General features: G+C 38.5%; 1 protein-coding gene across 1 annotated transcript in view; it reads right to left on the bottom strand.

Annotated features, from left to right (window-relative positions):
- UBE2W (ubiquitin conjugating enzyme E2 W) overlaps positions 1-8,992 on the bottom strand; it is a 74,090-nt gene that overhangs the window by 56,749 nt on the left and 8,349 nt on the right. The window lies entirely within an intron of this gene.

The raw sequence follows: 8,992 nt of genomic DNA, 5'->3' as shown, positions 1-8,992 counted from the left end.
CCTTTCCCTACATAACTATAATGGTTTAAAAATGTTCCAAAAAACTATAAAGCTGTTTTTAGCACAAACTTTTTGTTAACCAAATGAACAAATTACCACTATAAAACCAAATATGTTCATAACTCATGTTATCATTACCTTGTATCTTATCTAAGGCAAATAAATTTCCAGTTTTAATTAAAAATAGTATTGGGGAAAAGCTAGTCAGTATAAAATATTTTCCAGGGCTTCCCTGGTGGCGCAGTGGTTGAGAGTCTGCCTGCCAATGCAGGCGACACGGGTTCGTGCCCCGGTCCGGGAAGATCCCACATGCCGCGGAGCGGCTAAGCCCGTGCGTGCGCCATAACTACTGAGACTGCACTCTAGAGCCCAGGAGCCACAACTACTGAGCCCACATGCCACAACTACAGAAGCCCGTGCGCCTAGAGCCCGTGCTCCGCAACAAGAGAAACCACCGCAATGAGAAGCCTACGCATCACAATGAAGAGTAGCCCCCGCTCGCCACAACTAGAGAAAGCCCGTGTGCAGTAACGAAGACCCAACGTAGCCAAAAATAAATAAATAAAATAATTTATAAAATGAACTACTAACCTTAACATTCCAGGTTAGTTACCTCACAAAACCCAAATATCCATCTAATGACAAGATAGCTTGGGCAACTTTTGCTGTTACATTGTTACATTCAACGTATACAGCCATTTGTTCTTCCTCAGTATGTATATGCTCGGTTACGCTATGCTGTGATTTTAGGGATTTCCTCCACCAATATTTTCTCTTGATAATGTCCATGGAAACTTTTATAATACTAGTTAGACTCATTAACTTTAGAAAGTAAGAAAAAAGAATCACATTTAATGCTGACGCGAAGATTTTTTAACATAAGGAATACAGCAATATGCTTAAGAACTGGTGTTTAAGGTAGACAGCAGAATATCCCATACGTATGTAAGTGACCAAAATAAAACTGATTTTCTTCAGAAGTTTCAATTTGTGTTTTATAAAAGACAATAACAATGTGTTATTAAAAAGCTACACAGGGGCCTCCCTGGTGGCGCAGTGGTTAAGAATCTGCCTGCCAATGCAGGGGACATAGGTTCGAGCCCTGGTCCAGGAAGATCCCACATGCCGCGGAGCAACTAAGCCCGTGCACCACAACTACTGAGCCTGCGCTCTAGAGCGCTCGAGCCACAACTACTGAAGCCCACACGCCTAGAGCTTGTGCTCCGCAACAAGAGAAGCCACTGCAGTGAGAAGCCCACGCACCGCAACGAAGAGTAGCCCCCGCTCACTGCAACTAGATAAAGCCCGCATGCAGCAACGAAGACCCAATGCAGCCAAAAATAAATAAATAAATTTATTTAAAAAAAAAAAAGCTACACAGTATAAACACCACTATTTTAAATAAAGACCAATTCAAACCTCTAAATCTTCTTTAAAACAATTTTTGCTTACAAATTTACACATACTTGGGCCTCAGTTGTCAAAAATAGCAACAGTATGATTCTGAGATTCTCAGAAAGAATACCTTTAGTATGTTTCTTTCACTCTATGCAAACTCAGAAGTCAACAACTTCTTTAACGTTAAAATGTAAAATCTCTGGAAATACAAGGCCATTAGGATTTAATTTTTTTTTAAAAACCAACAACTCGTTTTTTTTCAGACAGCAACACAAAACTCAGTTTATTAAAACAATAAAGAGAACATAAAATGTATTTATACCAAGTTTCATTCTAATAAAGAATGAAGAAATATGAAAGTATAAACGATTGACTTATAAAATCACGGGCTTCCCTGGTGGCGCAGTGGTTGGGAGTCCGCTTGCCGATGCAGGGGACACGGGTTCGTGCCCGGGTCTGGGAGGATCCCACATGCCGTGGAGAGGCTGGGCCCGTGAGCCATGGCCGCTGAGCCTGTGCGTCCGGAGCCTGTGCTCCGCAACGCGAGAGGCCACAAAAAACATTAATGGGGGAGTTCCCTGGTTGCCTAGTGGTTAGGATTCCGGGCTTTCACTGTGGTGGTCCGGGTTCAATCCCACAAGTCAGAAAAAAAAAAAAAATTCAATGTATCTTAAATAGAAAAATCTGGTTTCAGTCACAACCAGATACAGCAGTCAATTTTAGAATAGGTGCTGAGAAAAAAAGGAAGAAGTAACACCTATTCACACCACTTTTGCTATTCAGGATCATAGATAATCCTTTCCAAGCCATCACCATTAACTTGTCTTAGTTTCCTCTGGTACTTCAATCACTGTCATCAAATTTATGAAAACTAGAGGCTTGCAAGGATTAAGCCAGACATCTATATCCTTGTAGGGGTTTTTTGTTTTTTTTGGGGGGGGTGGTTGTTTTTTTATGCTTTTTGGTAGAAGTATTCCAAATTGACCAATTTCTTCCATTATAACTTAAATTGAAAAAAATCTGAAGTAAAGCTCTGTCACTTTGAAAAAACTGTCACTACCACAGATAAAGAACAAAGAGTGTTTGTTGCTCACCACCCAGTTCTACAAGAGTTAAATAGTAACCCACTGCAGTTGCCCACCAACAGTACAACCTGAGAGGAATTCAGAGTGAAAAACAGGATAAGGAACTCCAAGCTTTGGATAAACAGGCCCTTAAATAGTTAGGTGCATATCTCAGGAAGAATTTCAATGATCCCAGATGCTTGGATCTTCCCCATACACAGAAAAGCACTAAAATCATTCACTTGAGATATCTGTTCTTGGTGATTAACAGTAATCTTTTACCAAGATGTATGCTTCACTGCATGTATTTCCTAGCCAAAAATCATATATAAACTGGCTTCTCCCCTGCCTCTTTCGAGCAGTTTCCTCAGAGCAGTTTCCTCAGAGTGGCTATGTCCTGGGCTATAGTCCTCAGTGAGACCCTGAATAAAATTTAAACTCATAGCTCTTACGTTTTATGGCTTTAAGTCAATACTATGTTTATGGGTAATAACGCTTATCGGTAGTAAGCGCAGTCTACACTTCACAGACCATCAACAGGTGTTCTGTCCTCTGCTACATCTGAAAGAATCAATCACAAACTCCCTATACCAAAACCCCTCCACCCAATAAAACCTCATACCTCCTCCTCCCACATGCACAAACAGATCCACACCCAGACACACCCTAGGAATAAAACATTTAGAAAAGGAATACAATTTCAGGAATGAGAAGTATCCTGAGACACAACATATTTGGACTTAGGGAGAGAGCAATCACATAATTTTAGTCTCAATGAAGCAAGACCTAAAATTATTTGCTGTGAAAATAAGCGTTGTGGAGTCGAAGCTTAAGGAAAAACCCTACCATAAGGAAAAAAAAAAAGACTTCCATTGAAGCATTACGTCCAAAGTGAAAGAATTACAAACCAAATATTAATCTAGTTGAAAGAGATGTATATAATTAACAGGAAATGAACATTAATTTTAAAATACTATATACTTTTTCCTATTCGATTCAATTCTTCAGTTTCTTCAATCGGGCCAGGGCAGAAGCTGAAGCAAAAGATAGATATCAAAGGAATCAGAGAGAGGGCAAAAAAGCAATGTTTTAATATCACTTCTGACCTATTTTGAAAAAAGTATTTACTTGAGTTGCTGTTCTATTTATTTACTCAGAAAACACCTGAATGCTTACTACTAGTAGCACACTGCCCTTAGTGACTTAAAAATCTAATAAAGTACCTTTATAGCAAGTACAGGCAGAAGTGAAAAATCCTATGAAAGAGGTAAAAGGTGCTGTGAGGGCACACAAGGTAAGAAAAAGTGTGTACAGCTGTGAGACTGAGGCTAAGTTTGGTGGATTCATGATATGCCAGATATAAAGATTTAAAGAACTAATGGGGATTTCGAGTAAAATCTGAATTCAAAAAGTACAGGGACTTCCCTGGTGGCACAGTGGTTGGGAGTCTGCCTGCCAATGCAGGGGACACGGGTTCGACCCCTGGACCGGGAAGATCCCACATGCCGTGGAGCAACTAAGCCCGTGCACCACAACTACTGAGCCTGCGCTCTAGAGCCCGAGCACCTGGAGCCCATGCTCCGCAACAAGAGAAGTCACCACCATGAGAAGCCCGCAGACCTCAACGAAGAGGAGACCCCGCTTGCGGCAACTAGAGAAAGCCTGCACGCGGCAACGAAGACCCAACACAGCCAAAAATTTTATAAAATAAATAAACAAGAAGACAAAGAGTAGAAGGACTAACTAGGTAAGTTAGCTAGATAAGTTTAAAATAAAATCTCAGAAACAATGAAAAGACAAGACTGAGAACTGTGAGAATACCCAGAATTCAAAGTGGAAGCTCACTATTAAAAAGTGAGTAAAAAGATTAAGTATTCATAACAGGGAAAGGCTACTGACAGAATCTACAAATTTGCAGTAATGTCCAGTTCAGCCTAAAGACAGGAAAGATAGACCCAGGACCCAGAATCATAAACAGCCTGATTCTCAGTGATTTTAACAGACTGACAAAAAGCTCTCAGCATAGGCCTAAAATGGGAGCTGCATGGGGTAACAACAATAACGGCCAAAAGACTAAAAACAAGACTAACATTCCAAGGGCTTTTCACATTTTAATATAGGACTCCTAAGATTATTTAAAACAATCAAAAACAACCAAACCAAACTAAAACAAAAAAACTCTTAAGACTGTAATTATTCATATTCAACTCCAAAGATTTCTGATATAAAATTTGTAAGTTTGTCTAGGTAGAAAACTGGCACAGAAGAATCACTAAGCTCATAACTAAGCCTAGAAGACCACCCAGCAGCAGCATATTAATGTACTTTGTTTACTAATCCTCCTCCACAAAGAACTCTCAGGGCAGATACGTTCTTTGTATAAAATGGCCACCAAACAAGCGATTTCACAAAAATTGAAAAGGCAGTCAACATTTGCTCTGATATGTACAGAAAATGGATGTTCTTTGATAGAACTGTGATCATGTAAACAGCCAGAAACATAAACATTTTCATAGTCTCAAATTTGGTTCTTAAAAAGATCTCTCCAGAAGTATCAACTTTGAAATCTACCATCTCCTGAAACCTAAATCTAGAGATTTATTACATCTTATCCAATTTACATAATTTGCACAGCTAAATTCTCCCATTGTAGCTGAGTTCTCAACTTTGGTTGCAGATCAGACTTAGCAAGGAGCTGAGAAAAATTCCAATACCCAAGATGCGTGCCAGGCCAATTAATCAATCTCTGGGGATAGTTGGTTTTCAAAGCTCACCAGATGTCTTCAGTATAATGCCAACATTGAAAACCACTAACTTGGATTGTGTGGGTAACTCAAGAAAAAAACTGGGGGACAGTACTTATCTACAGTAGAAAATGGAAAAAGGCAAACAAGGAACCTGAATGTAGTAACATTACATTTTGCCAGTTTTAACCTGGCTTCAGTACATTTCAAATCAAAGGTGGACTGAAATTTAAATCAAAATACAGTCAATTCTCATTATTCACAGTAGTTACGTTCTGTAAAGTCACAGCAAATACTTAATTAGCAAACAGTGAAACACTGTTCCTAGGGGAAATACAGGGTCAGGTTTCTGTGATCCTCCCCTCACATTCATACATTCAACCTTAATTTGTGTGTGTTCCTGTTTAGAGTTCTTAATATATATTGTTTATTCAGTAACACTGAACCCAAGGGCAACAGTACATACCTGAATGAAGGTTATCTAACACACATATTTTCTACATAAGACACATCAATCTTCTTGTAACTAGGAACACTGAACAGTACTCCAGTACTATGCTTGGGGGCCACTTTAAACAGTGAAATCACTAAAAGCATAAAAATGTGAAAGAAAGTGGCACTAAACAGATCCAAGAAAGGACACTTGTTTACTGTATGACAGCTGCAAAGTTGCCCTGTTTTACCTGAGCTGCAACATGTACGTCAGCAACTCAAATCTTCCCACTCTGCACATGTGTACAAATCACCACAAAACCACCATGAGAATCGATTTTAGGGTTACAAATAAATTTTACAAGTAGGTAGATTCACAAATACAGAATTCATGAATAATGTGGACAGACTGTAGAAATATCAAATCAAGTAGCTCAAACTAACTGTTATGAAGGTAGGAATTTGAGGTTTCCAGCAACATAGACAGCAAAGATGGCACCAATATGCCCACAGCTACATAATCTTCTCCACTAAAATCCTTAAATTGGTTTTCCTATTTAAGGAAATATAACAATTTTTCTCATATCAAATCTATATACTAAAAAAACTATATGTCAATTTGCTCAACATAGCTTCCTTTCATGCAGTACAAAAGTAACCATTTTATCAACTAGCTCTAATCACAAAATGCAGCAATGATTTAAAGGTACGATGGTTGGACTAGATGACCTCTAAAATGCCCAATGGCTCAATGCTTTTTGCAAGTCTAAAAACCAAAGTTTGTGTGTCTATTTCAATTATAATAAAAGCCAATATATGAATACATAAATATCCTCAGTAATAGTTTATTAGGATTATAATCACATTTTTTAGTAGTAGGGCTGCAATATAAATTCTTATCTGAAAAAGAGCTAGAAGCTCCACTCACGAAGAGAAATAATTTGAATCCAGCAGGATATTATCAAACCTGATGGACTCTCATCTTGGACCTATACAACTTCAAAAAGAAAACAACCTGCCATATTAATGCTATAAAAGCTAAATATGCCTCAGACCATATACAAAAGTTAACTCAAAATGAATCAGACATAAATTTAAGAGCTAAAACTATAACACTCTCAGAAGAAGAGAGGTATAATAAAGTATGTCTTCATGACCTTGAATTAAGTAATGATTTCTTAGATATGAAAACAAAAGTACAAATGACCAAAGAATAAACTGGACTCCATCATAATTAAAAATACTTGTGCTTTAAGATACCATGAAGAATGTGCAAACACAGCTCACATAGGAGAATATCTGCAAATCTCATGTCTGATAAATTCAGAATATATAAAGAACTCTTACAACTCAACAATAAAAAGATAACATCTTGGGCTTCCCTGGTGGCGCAGCGGTTGAGGGTCCGCCTGCCGATGCAGGGGACGCGGGTTCGACAGAACAGTATTGCTACCCTAAGGGAGTGAAATTTGAGAGTGGAGAAAAGGAGTATTTTCTATACATATATGTGCTTTTTTTTCCCAAAGAATACGTTTGAAATGCATTTAAAAAAAATATTAGGAAAGATTCAAAAATAATTTGTTATGTTTAAAAAAAAAAAAAAAAAAAAAGATAACATCTTTTTAAATGGCAAAGGATTTAAATAGACATTTCTCCAAGAAATGTACCAATAAGCACAAGATGTCCAACATTAGTCATTAGGGAAATGCAAATCAAAACCACAATGAGGGGGCTTCCCTGGTGGCGCAGTGGCTGAGAGTCCGCCTGCCGATGCAGGGGACACGGGTTCGTGCCCCGGTCCGGGAAGATCCCACATGCCACGGAGCAGCTGGGCCCGTGAACCGTGACTGCTGGGCCTGCGCGTCCGGAGCCTGTGCTCTGCAACGGGAGAGGCCACAACAGTGAGAGGCCCGCGTATCAAAAAAAAAAAAAAAACCACAATGAGATACCACTTCACGCCCACTAAGATAGCTATAATTTTTTAAATGGACAACAAATATTAGCCAGAATATGTAGAAACTGGAACCTCTGCACACTGCTTGTGGCAATGTAAAATAGTGTAGCTGCCATGGAAAAATCTGGCAGTTTTTAAAAAAATTAAACATAAGAGTTACCAAATGACTGAGCAATTCCACTCCTAGGTATATACCTAAGACAAATAAAACATGTCCATACAAAAACATGTTCATAAATACCCATAGCAGCATTATTCAAAAAAAAGAAAAGCAGAAATAATACAAACAGTCAATTAACAGATGGGAACAGGAAACAAACCAAATGTCAATTAATTGACGGATAAACAAACTGTGGTATGTATAACGATAAAATGGACTATTACTCAGCCTAAAGATGAATGAAGTACTGATACAATATAGACGAACCTCAAAAACATTACGCTGAGTGAAAGAAGCCAGTCCCAAAGGCCACATATTGTATGATTCCATTTATATGAAACGCCCCAAATAGACAAATCTATAAAGATAGAAAACAAATTAGGGATTTCCAAGGGTGGAGGTGGGGACGTGGGGGACAGGATAACATGATACACTGGCAACAGACTGACTGCTAATGGGTAAGGGGTTTCTTTTGGGGGTGACTTTGTGAGTATATTCTTTTAGTGGCAATGGCTGTGAATGTATTTTGAAAACCACTGAATTTTATACTTTTAAAAAAAGGTTACGTTTTATGATATGTGAGTTATATTTCAATTAAAAAAAGAACAAAATTGGGACTTCCCTGGTGGTCCAGTGGTTGGGACTCTGCGCTTCCACTGCAGGGGGCACGGGTTCCACCCCTGGTCAGGGAACTAAGATCCAGCATGCCATGTGGCGCGGCCAAAAAAACAAATACTGAACATGCCATGTAAAACTGATGTAAGAGGCTCAAAATTTTACTTGGCTAACTCTCAAATTCTGAAGAAGATTGGCAAAGAATACATGCTAATTAGAAATCATACTTCCTCTCTCCTTCCTGCGGTGTGTAAATACAAGGAGAGGCTTCATACAAAGGAAATTTGTTTTTTTCCATTGGTAGCCAACACAGGACCAGGAATCAAAATTTTTTTAAAGTGAGTACTCGACAGAGGTAGTTTAAAATAAGAGGCCTATAGAATTACAAGATATAACTCACAAACAATTCCAAAGGTCTATAACATGAAGTAATTTGTAATTTTACCCCATAGGATGGGTAAGAAAAAGGTTACACAGATATTAAATATCTGAATCCAAACGCTGTGCTTATTCCATTGACATTTACTGAGGCCCTACTACATGCCAGGCACTGGGGTATGTCCAGGAGAAATAGTATATTAATTAACAATATGTCAGGGATATGAAGATGAAATTTAGTAGGGAA

This window comes from Lipotes vexillifer, unplaced genomic scaffold (genome assembly GCF_000442215.2).
Source record: "Lipotes vexillifer unplaced genomic scaffold, Lipotes_vexillifer_v1.1 scaffold35, whole genome shotgun sequence".
NCBI lineage: Eukaryota > Metazoa > Chordata > Mammalia > Artiodactyla > Lipotidae > Lipotes > Lipotes vexillifer.
The sequence above is the reverse complement of the archived record's forward strand: the minus strand, read 5'-3'. Positions and strand labels throughout refer to the sequence as shown.